The sequence below is a fragment of the Puma concolor genome, chromosome D4, assembly GCF_028749965.1.
Source record: "Puma concolor isolate L17-30 chromosome D4, mPumCon1.1.hap2, whole genome shotgun sequence".
Lineage (NCBI taxonomy): Eukaryota > Metazoa > Chordata > Mammalia > Carnivora > Felidae > Puma > Puma concolor.
Genome location: NC_141679.1, coordinates 2,864,059 through 2,883,397, shown reverse-complemented (window position 1 = coordinate 2,883,397; position 19,339 = coordinate 2,864,059). Strand labels below are relative to the sequence as shown.

At 53.9% G+C, this 19,339-nt stretch overlaps 1 protein-coding gene across 1 annotated transcript in view; it reads right to left on the bottom strand.

The window, feature by feature from the left end:
- Positions 1–4,999: 4,999 nt before the first annotated feature.
- NXNL2 (nucleoredoxin like 2) overlaps positions 5,000–19,339 on the bottom strand; it is a 228,213-nt gene continuing 213,873 nt past the window's right edge. The window contains exons 2-4 of the transcript XR_015243385.1: positions 8,241–13,778; positions 7,227–7,479; positions 5,000–5,763 (exon numbers count right to left, since the gene is read on the bottom strand). The gene's annotated coding sequence lies outside the window, so the exon portion shown is untranslated. The remainder of the gene's footprint in view (positions 5,764–7,226; positions 7,480–8,240; positions 13,779–19,339) is intronic.

Sequence of the window (19,339 nt, the reverse complement as noted above, 5' to 3'; positions counted from 1 at the left end):
GAGTTGTACAACGTATTTCCCTTCTCTGGATGTTTGAAATGTTTTCGTAACAAAAAGTTGGAGAAAAATAAAATGTCAGGTACCAAATAACTTAAAAATTTCTCCAGCTCTTTTCTTTTTTTTTTTCTTTTTTTTTTTATTTATTTTTTTTTTTTTAATTTTTTTTTCAACTTTTATTTATTTTTTTTGGGACAGAGAGAGACAGAGCATGAACGGGGGAGGGGCAGAGAGAGAGGGAGACACAGAATCAGAAACAGGCTCCAGGCTCTGAGCCATCAGCCCAGAGCCCGACGCGGGGCTCGAACTCACAGACCGCGAGATCGTGACCTGGCTGAAGTCGGACGCTTAACCGACTGCGCCACCCAGGCGCCCCTCTCCAGCTCTTTTCTCAGGCCGTCAAATGCAGTCTAGACTTAGGAGAATAAAATCAAAAGATAGTCTAATTTATATGTGAATGCTTTTGAAAAACCATCTGGCCCCAGACTTGACTACAGTAGGTACAAACTTATTACATATCACATATCACCGTATAAACGTGACATGTACTTGTTTGTAAGTTTACAAAAGGAAACGTTCACTTTCCCGGCGGTTGGCGCCTACAGCCTGGCCAGCAGGTGCAGGGAGCTTGGACGTGGAGCCACGGGGGACCTTCCCGGCAGGGCCAGGGTGCTGCAGGCAGTTTGCAAGAGCTGAGTGGCTGCGAAGGCAGGCCGGACGCTTTGGCCTGCAAATGCGCCTCCTCTCTGCCTCCCTTTCCTCTCCCAGCCTCTGCCTCCTGGACCCCGGGTGCTGTCTGGGTCCCCGGGTCAGAATTAGTGGGCACCACCCCTGTTCTGAGTTCTGCGTTGGCTCTTCTCTTGAGTAAATGTGCACCCCACCTTCCTTGGTTTCCAGACGCCTCTTTGCAGGCGTGCACCCAGGACGGTGTGGTGTGAGCTCACTGGGGACGAGCCCTGGGAGGATGGGGGGGGCGGGGAGGGGTGCTGCGTAGGAGGAAAGGAGCCCGGCACCGGGGAGAAATGGCTTTCAACCAGCAGCCTGGATACAGATTGGCAAAACAAAAGTTGGCCTTTGTGCGGTAACCCTGGCTGGACCCGAGTGTAGCCTGGGACTCGCTGACCTCTTGCAAGTAAGTATTCGCTGGCCGACAGACACCCAGCGAAGCTGAACCTCACGCGTTCATCGTGGCTTCCGCAGTTAGCACCTTGGCGACCCGTCTCCCTGCCTCAGTCACACCTCCCTTTCTCCTCCCACGCTGCGCGGTCAGCCAGGAGCCAACGGAGGTCCCGAGGTTATTCTGTTCACATTTATTTTGTACGGGCACCTAACTAGTGTGTTTGCGTTCGTGCAAGGGTGCGACTGTGTGTGCTCGTCTGTGTCTGTGTGTGCATGTGTACAGGTGCGTGTGCACAGAGGAACTGCACTGTGAGGGACGTAATGTGTTCGACCCTCCACGGAACATGAACACGTGGACCCTCTGGTAAAGTACAAAACAAATATCTGGTCTTTGTTCTCTTCTCGGCACAGAGCTCCTAAAAGCCTCAGTCTATTTCTCTTGTATGTTAATGAGATGGCTGGGGGAGGTGGCTGGGGGAGGCGACCGCCTCAGGATGGGGCTGGACGACAGGGACACCGGCCCTGTGATCAGAGGGCTGGCATTTGCGGGTCTCCCGCCCCCATCCCCGGGGAGGTGTGAACACCCCGGGCTGGTGCTGGGAGGGACACGCGGAGCTCTGGGCCCCCTCCCCTCCCCTGCCTGTGTGTCTCTTCCGTTTGGCTGCCACTGAATTGCACCCCTTGAAATAAGCCCGGAGACATCCATAAAGTGTTTCCCTGGGTTCTGTGGGTGGTTCTAGCAAGCGACCAGACCCGAAGTGGGTGTGGGAGCCTCGGAATTGGTGGTCGGCTGGGCAGAAGGTTCAGTGGGAGCAGACGGGGAAGTGTGAAATCAGCCTGGGGAGGCGATCTGATGAGCTTGTGCGCTGTGCACGCACATGCTTTCCTGCAAGACTGTGTGTTCTGGGAGCCGGAGGAGAAAAGATGGGCTGGGGTGGGGGGGAAGGGAGGCGCCCCGGATCCCGTCCCATTTTGAGAGTGGTCCGAGGGCTGGCTGAAGCCCACAAACGGGGGGCCGGGTGGGCAGCAGCCCTTGGACGCTTGCAGTCCTATTAGTCCAAAAAGTGCCCTGTGTTCGCAGATGCCCCTCCTGCAAGACGGGGGCGGGCGTGGGGTGGGGAGCGGCTTGCGGGAGCCGCGGCCTCCGCTTAGGAAGCCTGTCTGCGCACACCGTCTGCAGCGCAATCCAACAAAAACGCCGGTTGTGTTTATCCAATCGCTCACAGAGCGTGCAGCCCTCGGCGTGGTTGTGTGCAGACCTGTCCGTGCTCTGCTCGGACCGGTTCTGTGCACTCCTCCCGTGCTCCTGGCTCTGTGAACGAGTGTCTGCAGCCGCGCTGAATTACTTTGCTGTTTCGTGGCTGAGAGAGGGTTTGCTTGGGGGTGGGGGTGGGGACACGGGGCGACCATGGAAGAAGGTAACCGTAATTGCAGATTTCCTCACTCCTCCAACATCAAAGGCCTGTGGGTTTAGAGCAGAAAGGACCGAAGGGGTTTGATGAGACCGTGAGAGTGGAGATCAGCGCTGGCCTGGTGCTCGCTCCTGCCCCAGACCTTCACACAGAATCACTCCTTAACCACACCAGGAGACCCAGCCCCCAAGACTGGGACCGTCCCATTCTCCAGAGGAGGAAACCGAGGCACAGAGATGGCCGTTCACTTGCCCAAAGTCACACAGCTAGTGAGTGGCAGAATGTCCCATCAACTTGGACTTTCTTAACCTAATTTGGCCCTTTGGAGGTTGCAACCTTCTTGAAGCACATTGGCCTGAACTTACTGCACGAACGACCGTACCTGGGGTGCCTGTGGGGTGCCTGCGTAGGGGTCTAGGGGCCGCTCCCTCCACTGCTCTCGGCTGGAGCAGGAGGGCAGGAAGGCGGGGATGATGGACACCATCTGCAGACCCTCACTCTGGCCAGCCCCCACATCTGCTCTCCATTCTGGACTGTGAGCGGCCGGTTTGGGGAGACTGGATGGAATCTACCCAGATCCTTTACGGACGGCCCCTACTTCAGCCTGTGAGGATGGCTAGAGCAGGCTGGAGCGCGGTGGTGGGCAGAGGAGTGGGGGGACTTGCTCCTACTGTCGTTCTTAATTCCTCTGACACTTGAATTTCTGTGTGTCAGAGTCCCCCTCTGGAAAATGGTACGTTGCACCACAGTCAGTGGGGACCACGTTAACTATCTGGGTACTTCAATGGATCATAGAAGTTTGCAACTTTCTACAAAATGCACATGTGAGGAAAGCTTTCCTTCTTTATTAATTTAATTGAAGCCGTGCACAAACCCTTCTCCTTCATTAAAAGATGTTTTCAAGAGCTGCATTTAGAAAAGAGGAAAAGTCTCAGATCAATCATCTAAGCTCTCATCTCATGACACAAGAAGAGGGGCAGAAGAAACTCCAAAACAAGTGGAAGGAAGGATAAAAGAAAACCAGTCGATATTAATTAAATTAAAACAGAAAAATAATCAATGAGGCAAAAGGCGGTTCTTTGAAAGATCAATAAATTGACAAATTTGTGCAAGACGGGATAAGACAGAAGTGAATCTTGGGGATGAAGCGGAAAGTGTCACACCCAGAGGGCCTTACGAGGATAATAAGGAGAGACTATGAATAAGTTGACACACATATGTTTGACAACTTAGATATAATGGACCAGTTCCTTGAAAAGCACAAATCTCTGCAATTCTTTCAATAGGAAGTACACAGGCTGAGAAGTGGAATTCATAATTTCTGAGATCTCAAAAAAGTAATCTTCCAGTTCAGATGGTTTCACTGAAGAATTCTACCAAGCCATATAAAAAAAGGATTAATAATACTAATTCCAAAAATCCCTTTCAGAAAATAAAAAATGATTTTCCAAATCATTTAAAAAAAATTTTTTTTTAATGTTTATTTATTTTTGAGACAGAGAGAGACAGAGCATGAACGGGGGAGGGGCAGAGAGAGAGGGAGACACAGAATCGGAAGCAGGCTCCGGGCTCCGAGCCGTCAGCCCAGAGCCCGACGCGGGGCTCGAACTCACGGACCGAGAGATCGTGACCTGAGCTGAAGTCGGACGCTTAACCGACTGAGCCACCCAGGCGCCCCTCCAAATCATTTTCAAAACAAGAATTATCCTATCCCAAAACCAGACAAAGATGGCATGGAAGAAGAAAACCACAGACCAATATTCCTCATAAGTATAGACACAGACATTCCTAATAAAATAGTAGCAAGTAGAATTCAGCATTATATGGAGGTTACAATTACCATGACCAAATTGAGGTTATTACAGGAATGGAATGTTGGTTTAACATTCAAAAATCAAGCAATACAATCTGTAATATGAATAGCCTAAAGAAGAAAAACCATATAATCATATCAATTGATGGAGAAAACATATTTGGCAAAATTAACATCTATTTATGATAAAATCCTCAAAAAAACTAGGAGTAGAGTAAATCCTCAACTTGATAAAAGAGCATTTGGCATCTATAGAAATTCTATGGCTTGCATCATACTTGATGCAAGACTGAATGTTTTCCTCTAAGATCAGGAACAAGACAAAATGCCCTCTTTCACCACTTGTATTCAACATTGTCCTGGAAGTCCTAGATAAGGAAAATAAAGGAAATAAAATGTATATAGACCAGAAAGGAAGAAACAAAAGTACCTTCATTTGCAGATAGCATGATGGTGGCGGTCTTCCTAAAAATCCTAAGGAATCTATGAAAATACACAAATAAAAATTTCTAGAGGTAATAAACTAGGCTACAGGATACAAGATCAACTTACAAAAATCAATTGTTTTTCTCTATACTATCGATGAACAGATGGAAACTGAAATTAAAAATACAGTGCAACTTAAAATCACTAAAAAAATGAAATTTTTTAGCACAAGCTAAAGACTACAAAGCACTGAAGAGAGAAATCAAAGATCTCAATAAATGGAGAGACATACCATGTTCATGGATTAGAAAACTCAACATAATAAAGGAGTCTATTCTCCAAAAGTGATATACAGGTTTAACACAATTCCTAACAAAACCCCAGTAAATTTTTTTTTGCAGAAATAAACAAAATTATTCTAAGTTATTCTAAATATTCAAAATTATTCTGTTTATATGGAAAAGCAAAGGAAGTAGGATTGCTAACACAACTCTGGAAGCAAAGAATAAAATGGGAGGAGTCACTGTACCAGATTTCAAGACTTATTATATAATTACATTAATCGAGACCATGGTGTTGGCAGAAGGAAAGACATGTGAATCAACAGAACAGAGAACCCAGAAATAGCCCCACATGGAATGGTTAATTGATATTTGACAGATATTTGCAAAAGCAATTCAGTGAAGGAGGAATTGTCTTTTCAACACATGAGGCAGCAGCGACTGGATATCCAAAAACAAAAACGTACGCGTGGACCAAAAATGTTTGTAAGATGACCTTGGAGAACGAAAGCCGGTGAAGGCGAAGGTGCAGAGAAACTGAGTCACTCTGGTGGGAATGTAACTGGTGCAGCCACTCCAGAAAACAATTTCTGGAATGGAGCCTGGAATTCTATACCCAGCCAAACTGACCTCCACGTCCAAGGGAGTCACAGAGATGTTCTTCTCAGATGCAGCAAGAATTCAAACCGTCTTGGGGAGCTACCTGCGAAAACACCTGCAGCAAAACGAGGGAGTAAGTGAAGGAAGAGATGAGCCCAGGCCCTGAACCTGAGAAATCCAACCCAGGGAGGCAAATCCCAGGAGGCCTGAGAGGGAAAGTCTCGGGATGGCGGCTGTGCGGGAGGCTCAGGGAGAGGCCTTGCCTTCTTCCATCGGTTTCCTGTTTGGCTATTCCCACTCGGTCATTCCCAATGCTGTCATTGTGTGTGTCTGTGTGTGCCTGTGTGTTTGCATGAGTGTGCATGTGTGTGTGTGTGAGTGTGCTTGTGTCTGTGTCTCTATGTGTACGTAAGTGTGTATGTGTCTGGATGAGTGGATGTGTGTCTGTGTGTGGCTGTGCTGTGTCTGTGAGTGTGTGTGCATGAGTGTGCATGCGTGTGAAGCCTGTGTGTGCACATGTGTGGAGCAGAGTCCCCAGGTCCAGACAACACGGTTCTCTGCAGGCAGAGTTTGGGGGCCACCTGGCACCCCCTGAGCTCCTTGCTTAGCCGTTATTTCTGATGCCTGGAGGGTCTGATGATGATGTTTAAAGCTTTCCTGCAGTTACCACTTTGTCTCTTGTATTTTCACCCCATTTCCTGTAAACTGTGTTGAAAGACAATTTAAGATGAAAACTCCCTTACCTTCTTCCCCCTCTGAATCTTGCTTGATTTGGATTACAATGAAGCAAAGACTTTTCTGTGTTAGCCTAGAATTTTCCAACACTCGTGTGGCATTTATACCACACTCGCCTGATTTTCCAGGACAGCAGCTGCCCTCCAGCATCCTCCCAGCTGAAGATTAGCTTCACTCACAGGCTCATGCTCTGCCTCCTTGGGCTTTGATAAAGACCCAGTGATGTCACCAGTCCCGCTTCTCCCTGCACTGTGTCAGGTAGAGAGTAAACTCCAGGGCCTGGAAAGATCCAGAAAACAGGGCTTGGACACGAAATGCTCCCCCTCCTTCTCACCTGTCATTCGTTTATGTTTTATTCGCTCCACCAGCTACCATTGTGGTGGCAGGCCAGAACAGGACCAAACGTCTGTCCTCAAAGAGCCAATAACCGATAGAGTGAGGACGACACCCTCTCGGGCGGCTCTCACCCAGGGCACAGTGGGGGAGGGTGGCGGGGTGGGCTCCCAGCCCAGACAGCATGTGCCCTCTGGGCATCACACACAGGTAGAAATGGCTTGAGGTCTGTGGGTGTGAGGGCGGGGGCGAGAGGTCCAGCTGGCAAAGTGGCAGGAAGGGTCAGACCTGCCAGTGGTCACGCCAAGGAGTTTCCAGCTGTCCCGGAAGGTCTGGGCCTTTGCAGCCTTTGAAGCAGGTGGGTGTCCCAACCCAGTGGGCATGTGAGCTCACGTGGTGGCCACGCTTTCTGCTCTTGGGAGGGGCTCCCTGTTGCAGCCTCGATGGAGAAGGCAGGCACAGGGCCGGGGGCAGCCCTGGGTGGGGGTGGGGGGCGTCCAGAACATTCACCTCTGAGCCACAGGGTCGGCAGGTGGCCTGGCAGGCACGGACAGTGCTGTGGTCGCTCACCGGGAGGGTCACAGACATGGTGACTTGTGCTTCTGGTCGGCTGCTCTCTATAAACAGGTACATTATCTGTCGACATCCAGAGAGCCACGAGGCGTGTTCCGCTGGCTGGTGTGAGCGGTCAGGCAGAGGTGAGCCTGGTGGCAGATCCTGCTCTCGAGACCTTCTCCCAGAGCGGGGACAGAGCTCAGCACCACTGGGAGGTCGGGAGAAACGCAGACTTGGAGCCTCGGGACCCTGCAGGATCCAGTCCTGGGCGGCGGGGCTGGGGCTGCCGAACCGGGTCTGGGTCACCCGAGCCTGCGTCCCAATCTGCTGGAGGAGGTACGGGTCGTCCCGCGCCCTTTGGATCTCGAGCCTTCCCCCCTCCAGGGCTTCATGTCCCTGTGCTTGGATGGCTCCCCTCACTCTCCTGCTCACGCTGCCGGCTCCTGCCACTCCTGCATCAGGATGTCCCTTGGGGCTGCTGCGTCTGTCTCCCGAGGGTCCTGGCCTCTCCCCAGGGAGGAAGGAGTCCGTTCCCACAGTCAGCCCCCCCGCCCCCCTCGCTCCAGCCCTCCCAAACTCCACCCTCTCTGTGCGGTCCTGGGAGCGGTTCAGCCAGACCCTGTGCTGACGGCACCACTGGCCGAGCGGCCAAAGGCGGGCGGGGAGAACTCCAGAGCTCCTGCTGATCGGCCAGCTTTACACCCCTGTGGCCCTGAGAGGCCTCAGCCGCCAGCCCCCTGTTCACCTTGCTCGGAGACAACCTTTCCCCAGCTCCCCTCCACACGTAGATGCCCGCGCCCTTTCCGTCACCCCCTGCTTTGTTCTTCCACTCAGGAAACAGAAGAAACCAAAAGGGACATGTACACGCTCCCGGGTCACAGCCACCGACCCACCAGCTCTGCCCCGGACCTCTACTTCCTTCCTGTTGGAAGGGAGGAACTCTACGGAAGCGGCCCACGCCAGCCTTACTGTTTGCTCCCGGGCCCGGCCATCGTCCTCTCCTTGGCAGGAATGTGACAGGCCAGGGCTCAGCTGTCCTAATTAGGTAAAAGCGTTGGCCCTGAGGTGTGTTATGGGTAAAAGCATTCTAAGGAGGAACAGGCCGAGTGAAGGGGACAGGTGGGTACACGGCCGTGCGGTTCTGGTGACAGGACCCTGGGTGGCTCCCAGGAAGATGCAGGCACCCCCTGGCCCCGGTCCGCACTCCCCCTTGGGGCAGAGGGAAGGAGACTCCCCTCCCAGGCTGGACCGGTTGCCGGGGCCCAACAGCAGAGCTCCCAGAATGCCCTGGGCCAGGGCAGGATGTGGTCAGCTGGGGCGGGCTCCTCCGGCCCCCGGCCTCAGAGTTACTCCAAGTCACCGGTTGGTGGCCCACAGACTGTCCAGAAATTCCGAGGCAGGCCCGCAGGAGGGAAGTGGGCAAAACCCTGGCTTGGTGGTCTAGGGAAATCCCCTCCTCCTAAGCATCACCTGAACGCGGATGCTTTACTGGCCATGACTTCGGATACAGGAAGCACGGTCAGAGGCGGTGGCTGGGCACAGTGTCTCATTAATGTGAAAAAAACTGTACCACAGCAAAGCTCGAGACAGCTTTCTGGCACTCTGAACATAGCTACTCTTCAAAAATTTTTCTAATGTTTTTATTTATTTTTGAGAAAGAGACAAAGCAGGGGAGGGGCAGAGAGAGAGGGAGACACGGAATCGGAAGCAGGCTCCAGGCTCTGAGCTGTCAGCACAGAGCCTGATGCGGGGCTTGAACTCATGAACTGTGAGATCCTGACCTGAGCTGAAGTCGGACGCGTAATCAACGGAGCCACCCAGGCGCCCCCCTGAACACAGCTGCTCTTTAAAGTTCTGAGGCACTTTGGGGAGATGGATAAGGACAGTGCAGTCAGGAGAGTGAATGACACCAGACAGTTCTCATCCTGGTACTTTTCACGGATGACCCTCAAAGCAAGGGCATTCGTGACGCTTGGCACGGAGTCTGTGAAACAGAAGCCAGACGTTCAACTTAACCTGTGGGCTCGTCGCTGGGGCTCTCCTTCCTCGACTCAGCCCGCTCCCCCTGTGTCTCTCTGAGACGTGCAGACGATTTCTGCGTCAGAATTTCTGAGCAGTGTCCTCTCCCGAATCCCTGTGCAGGCAGAGCCTAGACTGAGAGGACATCCGTCAAGGTGAGGGCCTGACCAGCGCTCGCTCGCGACACGGCACAGAGCCGGGCACGGCGAGCAGGAACGCAGGCCCAGACGCACAATGACAGGAAAGGCTGGTGTGTCAGGAGGCCTTCGGGAGATGGTAGTGCCCCCGGAGCAGGAGGACCCCTCAGCGCGGCAAGCGGGAGCTGGGGCGGATGCCCTGGGCCACAGTCGGCACTCGCCGGTGGCCCATCAGATGGACTCAGGCTGGGAAACCGTGTCAGAGTCCCCACGCAGACTTGGCCTAAGTCCACAAGAGGCGCGGAGCCCGTGGGCCCCAGAGAGGCCATGCACGCGGTGTGGCCGGGAGCGCTTTGCACGCTCGCCCCGCTGAACTCAGTCCGCCGTGGACCCCTTCCCAGGAGTCCTGAGACACGGTGGCCTGCTTCGTGCCTTCCTCGGGGGGAAGCCGGGAGACCCAGCCGGAGCTAGGGGTCACGTCTCCTTATTCGCGAAAGTCCTGGCCAATTTCTCGCTCGTGTTTCAGAAGCTCAACTTACATTTATAACCAAACTGGATTCTGTAAAGCACCCGTCACTGCTACCAATGTCTCCGGCTTTCACCGTGGATTTTATCTTATTTTTTCCTTAGATTGATTCTGCCTTTGACTCAAGACATTGGGGTCAAATACTTCGGAGGGTCTCATGGGGAAGGTCATCCTCTTGTTTCAGGAGTGGGAGCTGGGCACCCCCACCCAGGCCTGGGCCTACAGGGTGAGAGGAGAGCTGCTGTTTCCCTGGCCGCATGTGTGACGTCAAAGTATTTGTGGCTTTTTAAAAAAATGTAATTGCAAGGTGTTAATCTCAAATATGGCTGTTACCATGTTCCCAGGGAACCATCTGGAAAGTGAAAACAGTGTGTTTCTACACTGATGCGCTTTGCTTTAATGGCCCCGCTGGGGCCCCTGGGCAGGTGAGACTGGGGGTCGGGGTCTCCAGGAGGCGCCTGCTGGGCTTTCCATTCTCAGCCCGACGTGAAGCCAGCCTCGACACCCGCGAGCTACAATGAGCAAGGGTGTGTCCTCACCAGGGCCAGGTTTAGAGAGCCCATGAAATGCTGCTAGGTGTGGATGCCAAACCAACAGAAGAAACACAAAGGGAAATGATCATGCAAAGAAGAGAAAGCAGTGACTGTGGGAATAAGATAGAAATAGAAACGACCAGGAGTGAGCACATTTGAGGCTGTGCACGCACATGTCATGGGACGTCGGGGTGAGTGTGTCGGGTTTGATGGCTTTTGTGCAAATCACTGCAAGTCAGAACGGGAGTGCTGAGGTCGGCGGGGAAGACCTCTCTGGAGACGCGCTTGCCTGTGGCTGTGGCTGCTTGTGGAAGAAGCAGCCAGTGCAAAGGCCCTGAGGTAGGAATGGGTGTGGCCTGCCGGGAAGAATGAGACAGTCCTCTGCCCAGACATGCTGAGACAAGATGGGAGGGAAGCAAGCCAAGGTCGGAGGGACAGACCCTGTGAGCCGTGGCATTGGGTTCCTACAGCCGCTATGACAAGTGACCTCAGACTCGGTGGCTTCAAATCGCACAGGTGCGTTACCCCAGGGCTCTGCAGGTCCAAAGTCTGACACCGAGGTCCAGGTGCCTGCCTGCATTTCTTGGCTGGTGGCCCTTCTGCTTCAAACTCTGGGGCCGCCGGGCCAGGTCTTCCCATGCTGCCGTCTGTCTGATGGTCTCCTCTCCTTTCAAGGACCCTCAAGATTACGTTGGGCCCACCTGGAAAGCCCAGGATGCTATTCTTTCTCCTGAGTCAGCTGAGGGGCTTCCTTCCCCAACCTTCGCCACGTCAGGTCACGTGCTCGCAGGCTCGGGGGGGGGGGGGGGGGGGCGGGTTCGGACGCGGCCGTCCGAGGGGCTGGTCACCAGCAGCCGGGTAAGCAGCTTGGGTTTTCACCCCGGGTATGGCAGGGAGGCGCTGGAGGAGAGCTCTGGCAGTGCTCTGACTGTGCCTGGGGCGCCCCTGAATCTGAGGCTGCCCGCTGTGTGTGTTAGGCACAGAGGAAAGGGGGAGCTGGAGAGCGCTGCCCCGCACTGTCCAGCTTCCCAGGGCCCCGATCGGCCCTCACTGCACCGCGAGCTCTCCACGCTACCTGCTCAAGAAGAGAGGGCAGGGTGGGCTTTGCTGTGGAGAAGCCCGGAGACCTCGGAGTGGGGCACGAACCTGTGTCCCTGCAGGTTACAGGAGAGAAACCCATACCCTCGGGGCTCCCAGGCTTATTTTTGGCAACTGTCTCCTTTGCTTTTCCGCCCAGTTGAAGATTTTCTGAGTCTTCCCTAAAGTATTTAATCACTCACGTGAAGCTACATGCTTCCCAGGATCAATGTTCCGGTACCGTGGACAGTCTTTAGAAAGGGAGTCCTATTCAGCTGCGTCCAGAGGCCGGCGTACGAAGCTCCCTGCGACTGGCTAGAATCGTGGCAGACTGGTTTTGTGAATTAGCGCAGGTCACGAGCCCCCCTCCCCAGTGAAACTAGAAAACCGTTGTTTCAGGGGTCATCTCCGCCAAAGCCTGGAAGTTTGTGCCCACAGCTCGCGCTCAGGCAGCACACTGGGTCTTGCTCTGCAGGACGCGTTACAACATTTTGAGAACCACCCAAAGGGAGGGAGGCTGCTTGCAAGGCAGCCAGGGGCAGGAGCGGGAGAGGAGCCCCAGGTCGTTCCTCCTCGCTGTCCAGCTCGTGGATGATAACGCACGGCGGGTCTGGCGCACCTGGGGTCGCTCGCCGACGTGTGGTCCCCGAGCCTCGGAATAGGTGGGTGTCCCGGGAGGCCAGTAGATAAGCTCCTGAGGCTTTGAGCAGCCAGAACATCCAGGCTGCGATTCCGGATTGCCGCTTCTCCCCGCTCAGCCCCCTCAGCCGTCACCCCGCCAGCCCGCCACGGCCGCGATAGCCAGGACCCTCTGATCGTGCCCGCCCGGCGCTCGTGGTACAACGCGAATTTTCTCTGCTCTGCCCTCCAAACTTCCCATCGTTTCTTGCTCATTCTCACTTTGTTTCGTTTGCTTTTCACCTCTGTTTTTCTGGTTTTCAACTGTTCCGTCTCAATTTTTATCAGTTTTACACATCACATCAGTCTGCGGTCTACTTGTCCTTCCCCATTTTCCTTCCTTGGTAATGTTTGCTGTTCTGGTCTCACACACTTCTTTTCTCTCAGACCTCAGATTAAGATAAACAGTTGCTAAAAATGCACAAGCTTCTTTGAGCAAACAAATGCTCAGAAATCATCACTGGGGCATAACTGTAAATATCCTACTCCGTCCAATAACTCGTGCTTAACGATACACAGAAGGGACAAACTGATTGCCAGAATATTAAGCAGACAAATTCTCAGCAGCCAAAGTCCACAGGTGTACGATTTGGGGGCGATTTCCTGGACGCCCCGTCCCGAACTGCAAGCTGTTCTTGGTACCGCAGGCTGTACCAAGGGCCCCGCCGCGCAGAGGGACGCCCTTGTCCCATCAACCACCGCCGGGCCAGCCTTTCTCCCAAGTCCTGAAACGCGTTCTTCTCTAGCTAGGCTGACCCCGATGTGCTCACCGCTGTGACCAGCCCCCCCAGGAATCTGAGGGTGGGAATGAGAACAACTCGGCCACGGTCGACTCTGGAGAATGTGTGAAGCTCCTGATCCCGTGTCCTGCGGGGAAGTTTTCTCATACAAGGTTTGCTTCCTTCAATTCGTTGCCCCGTCTTCCTGGAACAAATCCAACAGGAAGCCGGAGCTGGCTTCGGCGGCCGTGGAGCCGTGCGGCGGCGGGTGGGGGGGGGGGCGCCCGAGAGATGGGCGGAAACGTGGTGGGGCAGGTGCAAGGCCAGGGGGCGACCGAATGCTCCGCGTCTCAGCGCTCACTGCAGAGTTCTTGGGGCTCCTCATGGACTGGAAACCCCTTACAATATGCTGGGGGAGAAAGGGGAGAGGGAGGCGGGCTGACGGCTCAAGATCTCCCAATCTCCCCCTGCCCGTTGTGCGCACCTGAAGCCCATCCCCGGAGCCGCTGCTGCTCTGGTCCAATGTCTCGAGCTCCGAGCCCTCTCCAGGAAATACCAGTCTTCCCTGGCAGGGGTCACACTGCAAACCCCTTCTCTTCTCGGCTGTCCGGATCAGTGCTGAGCAGAACGTTTCCAAAGACTATCTTAAAGTGGACTGGCCAATCGGCTCACCTCCCCTGGTGCGTTTCTGCTCTGCTGGCAAAGCAGGCGGGGTTGGCAGAAGCAAAGTGACCCGTCTCCATCAGCCACTTGGATGCTGTGGGCGTTCAGTTCCTTCCTCGTGTGACCAGTACATCTGGGGGTTCCTGGGGGCCAGACTGTGGGAACACAAAGCTGAGTGAGGCCATCGCTGCTGGAGTTTATAGGAAAACTGAGGGTTACAGTGCCCACGTTTGCCGGGGGAAGTCAGCTGGGGCAGCGCCCACGGGTGCCCCGCCCTGGCCCCTCGCCCACACCAGAGGCCACCTGCCGTTTCTGCAGACAGCTCTGGAGAAAGGCTGGGCAGTCAGTTCCTGGGATTGCCCTGCACGGAGAAGGGGCCCGGCCACGGGACAATGCCGAGGAGGGGGTCCCGGCAGCACTGAGCACAGGGGCCCACGCTTCCTCGGTACCCTCCTCTCCCCCTGACCCAGGGCTTCCTGTAATCACCTCCAAATGAATGACTGCCACCAAATGGTCTGGGCACCTGCCTTGGGAAGGACCCAGACTGAGACACAAACACTAACAGCCTGGGGCCAGGTGGGGTCCAGGTCTGTGGCTCTGTGCAGCGGGCAGGGTGGTGGTGGGTGGGGAGGGGCTCACAGCCGTGAGGAACGGACACAGCCCCTGGAGACACGAGACAGCCCTCCACATTCAGAAAGTGCTCAGGAGCCTACATGCCCGAGAACCACTGCAGGGGAGAGATAAGAAGCCTTGCTCCAGGCTCCGCTGAGGCAAGATTCAGCCCGTGCTCCTGAACACCACAGCCAGTGGCCCCTTTCTGCCATCATTCTGACTCCACTTTTCCAGGGGAACCAGGGGATTTCCATTTCTCCAGCTATCTCTCTCCATGCTGGCTTTTCTCCGGCCAGAAACTTTTGTTGTCTGCTTTGTCTGAGACTAAGCTGTGTCTGCCTCCTCTTAGCAGCCTGGCAGCTCTGTTCCCTACTTCCTTCTCTGGCTGGGGACCCTGGAGAGCCAGGACAGTGTCTCAGGGGCAGGGTCGCTGATGGTGACACTGCTTGGCTTCTGCCCAAGAGAAAGGTGCCATGAGCTCGTGATCTTGAGTATCAGGGTTCTCCAGAGAAACAGAGCCAAGGTAGATAGATGATAGATGATAGATGATAGATGATAGATAGATAATTAATAGATAGATAAATAGATAATAGATGATAGATAGATAGATAGAGAGATGAGGGATTTATTTTTAGAAATTGGCTAACATAGGGGCACCTGGGTGGCTAACTTAGTTAAACGTCCAACTTCGGCTCAGGTCATGATCTCATGGCTCATGGGTTCGAGCCCCGCGTCGGGCTCTGAGCTGGCAGCTCAGAGCCTGGAGCCTGCTTTGGATTCTGTGTCTACCTCTCTCTCTGCACTTCCCCCACTCACGATCTCTCTCTCTCTCTCTCTCTCTCAAAAAATAAATAAAAACATTAAAAAAAATAAATTGGCTAACACAACTGTGGAGGCTGGCAAGTCCAAAATTTGCAGGGTAGGCTGGCAGGCTGGAAACCCAGGGAAGAAAAGCTGATGTTGCATCTTGGGTCTGAAGGCTGTCTGGAGGCAGAATTCTCTCCTTCTCAGGGGAGGTCAGTCTTTTTTCCTCTTAAGGCCTTCAAGTGATTAGACAAGCCCCACCCACATCATGGAGGACAGTCTGGTTTACTCAATGTCTACTGATTTAAATATTATGCAGATATGTAAAAATCCCTTCACGGCAGTTGTTTGCCCTGGCCAAGTTGATGTGTAGAATCGACCACCGTGCCAGGGCCACGGGCCGGGGAGCAATGTGCTTTGTGGAGCTGCATGGAGACGAGTCAGGCGGCAGCCATTGCCCAGCGGGGCTGGCCGCAGGTGCGTCTGCTCAGGGACACACACGTGCACACATGCACACACGCGGACATGGGTCACAGGACGTAGCCACGAGCACCCAAGAGTGCCCCTGAGGTGAAAAGATCGTCACACTGAGGTTTTGATCTGCACCATCTCCCGACACGCATCGTCACTCCACCAAAGTGTCACGTGCCAGTCTGTGTTTACGCAAAAGCCAGACAACACCGCCGGGAGCCCAGAGCAGGTCGAGTAATTCAAAACCCACAGAACTTTGCCAGTTTCCGCTCCGACCCTCCTCACCGGCTGGAGGCTGGGTAGGGAAGTAGGCTTAGTTTATGAGGCACAAATTCCCCGGTAAGTACAGCTGACTGGACACACGCCGGCCATCCCTAACCGTGCCACCATTCCCCTCTCCTGGTCTCACCTCACAAGAAGCTCTTCTGCGTGATGCATGACTATCTCAGAGATGGAACTCAGTGCCTCGCCTTGAGTGGGCCGTGAGCTCCTCTCTGCCATGGTCCTTTCGACCACCATTGTTCACGCTCATCCTTAGAAACGTTGGGGATGAAAGTGACCCAAGAGCCACGCCACTGACTTCTCCGTCTCCAACCGGGCATCTCGCGTGCAAACGATCGAGGGGCGTAAGTCTCCCTGACCTTTAAATGCGCGAAGACTTGGCCAATTTAAACTGATCATGGCCCTGAGCGCATGTAAGTGGCATTTTTAAAAGTCGTCGTCCTGTTTGCCTCTAACTTGTGTTTGTACAAGAATGTCTCACAAACGGGTTACTGGGAAAGGCACAGATCATGGAAGAGCCTAAACAAGTTCCCGCGGGCCCCGCTGCTGGTGGTTGTACAGAAGGTGCAGAGGGCAGGAGGGAGCTGGCCCAGCCCCGGGGGTCAGGAGCGTGGGGCCCTGAGAACTCTGAGGGGAACAGGAGCCTCTCAGAGCAACGGCCGTGTCTTGAGCAAAGTCAGAGGTTGATGGGGGGCTCTGGTGGGTGGGGGAGAAGCACCAGCTGCTGGAATTGGCTGGGAAGATGTCGCTGCGATTTTAGGACAGGCGTTCAGAAAGCGCACTGAACAAGTGCTGTGTTCTCCTCGGCTTTCACTGTCTCCAGGGACCCCTGACCCGGCCGGTGAACTTCACGTCTGGAGAGAGGAGTGGTGCTCAAAGTGAGCTCGAGGGCGGCTGTCGGAGCGCAGACACAGCCCTACCGGGTGACGCGGATGATGCTGTGAAGGGTCTCAGCTTCCAGCTGAGCGTGAGGCTGGTGTCCAGAAGCGCTTCTTCAGAAAGGGCAAGCCAGGCAGTGAGACCCCTTTCCAGCGTTTATTGCCCTATTGGGCAGGTGTTAATTTGGATGAGTCACTTCACTCTCAAGTCTGCACGTCTGGAAGATCAGTCTGAACTCCCTCTTCGAAATATTGCAAAGACAGCTTAGGTGAACCTAAAAGAAATGTGAGCTCTTCAGGCAGGCGGCTTCAGTTTTAAGAGTACTGATAAGGTGTGTAACTTTTGGGTGGAGGCCGTAGGATAACCCTTGTAACAGTAAGCATTCAAGCACGAGAACGTTCACACGCACAAGAGCTGGAATGTTGGCATGTTTGAAATATGAAAGTCTGACCTCAATTTCTCTTGGGGAATTCATATATACACTTTTTAGTTTTTAGTGTTTTATTTATTTTTGAGAGAGAGACAGAGCGTGAGTTGGGGAGGGGCAGAGAGAGAGGGAGACACAGAATCCGAAACAGGTTCCAGGCTCTGAGCTGTCAGCACAGAGCCCGACGCGGGGCTCGAACTCAAGAACAGAGATCATGACCTGAGCCGAAGTTGGCTGCTTAACTGACTGAGCTGCCCAGGTGCCCTGTGTGTACATTTTTAAAAAATGCATTTTTGAATGACTTTGTGTTGCAAATAGCCTGACTGAGGCTCCTGTCTGTCTGCTGTCCCTGCAGATTTCGGGGACCCTGGTCTCCGGGCAAAGGACAGAAATGTCTCACCTTCTAAGCATGTGGCCGTGTGCAGGTGGGGCCAGCCGGGACGGTCCAGGATTCAGTCACGTAGCGGGTGCTGCCTGGACTGCCAAATAAACGTTTCTATGCTGGGAAGCGTCTACTCCACCTACGAATTTTGCCTATCGGGCGGGAGTGTGCGTGTGTGGATGTTATTGTCTTTAAATAAACTGCGGCCAGTCTGCAGGCCAGATTCCAGATGCCGGCCAATGAAAATGGCTCTCGGGAACCGAAGGAGGCTTGTGTCCTGCAGGGGTATCTCTCAGCTGTGCAGAAACCCTGCTCTCCCACTGCTTCCACAGATCAGCACGCAGAACGTCAGTGTGGCCACCTTCTTTGTTTAACTTGGTTACCTTTCTAGAAACTCAGAGTTGCTTCTCAGACTAACTTCATTGATGAGGATGCTATTTTTTGTTAAATCCTTTCCCCCCTTTGAATGCTTTCGGGTGTCGGTGCTTCGAACTGTCAGCGCAGAGCCCGACTTGGGGCTTGAACTCATGAACCGTGAGATCCTGACCCGAGCCGAGATCGAGAGTCGGATGCTTTACCGACTGAGTCACCCAGGCGCCCCAGTTACAACCCTTCTTAAGGGAAAAATGCCCCGGTGGCCACCGCTCTGGGTGGAGCTGGGACCCCAGGCTGCTTCCTCAGCAGGGGGAAGGCCCCAGGACGGGGACGGCGGGAGGGGAGGGGACCAGCATGCTGGGTACACCTTACACACCCGGTTATGCGGTGATTCCTCAACAGGCTCTCCTCCTCCAGCCTCTGCTGGCCGACCCCCTTGTTGGAAGCTTCAGTTCTTCTGTTTACAGAAGAGTCATGAAAATAGTGCAGAGAACTCTCGTCTTCACCCCGTGTCCCCGGTGGTGCAATCTCATGTAACCACAGGACATTTGTCACAACGAAGAAACCCGCCCTGGTGGCACATTATTCACTGAAGTCTGGAATATTCAGACGTCACCCGTCTTTCCACCGATGGCCTCCTTCTGCCCCGAGCCCCCTCCGGGATTCCCCGTGGCATCTGCTGTCTGACCTATTCCCCTGGCGTCTGGGGGATTCTCAGCCTTGCCTGGTTTCCGTGACTCTGATGGTCGGATACTCCGCAGAATGTCACTCGGTGTGTGTTTGTCTGACGCCTTCTCATGGTTCAGGATTTGGGGGAGAACGCCAGAGGCATGCATCCTTTTGGCCTCGTGTTGGGGGGTGCGGGCTACCAGACGGCCCCAGCACCTCCTGGTTAAGGGGTGGTCTCTGTGAGGGGTCTGTTTCCTCTTCCGTAAGTTCGAAGCCAGCTGGCACTCAAGGGGAGGACAAGCAGGAACCACCTCCCGGGGGCGGATCAAAGAATCTGTGGACATAGTTACAACCACCGCGGTAATTAATAACCATTTTGTGGTAGGTACTTTGAGGCTTTGCCTGCGCCCACTAACTTAGCATCAGCCGTGGATGTTGCCAACAGCAACAGTGGCTCATGGGGATTTTCTCTTCCCCTCAGTCCTAATGGATTTGTTATTTGTAATTCTTGAAGGAAGATTTGTGCCATTTCCCCATTTATTTATTTTTTAGTCATTTATTTGTACCAGCAGGCACTCACGGATATTTGGTTACTTCTCCGGGTTACAGTCTGATCTCCTCATTTATTTTGTTGCTCAACTCGCTCGGGCTTTGGCCTCTGGGATTTTCCAGGTCGGCTCCTGTGCTCGGTCAGAGCGCCCCACCTCATTGCCTTTTCCTTCTTTTCCGAGAACTTCCTCAGTTTCTGGCACCACAGAATGTTCCAGACGCATCTCGTGTTTTCTGCCGCCATGCGGGGGGTCAGACGTGTCTCC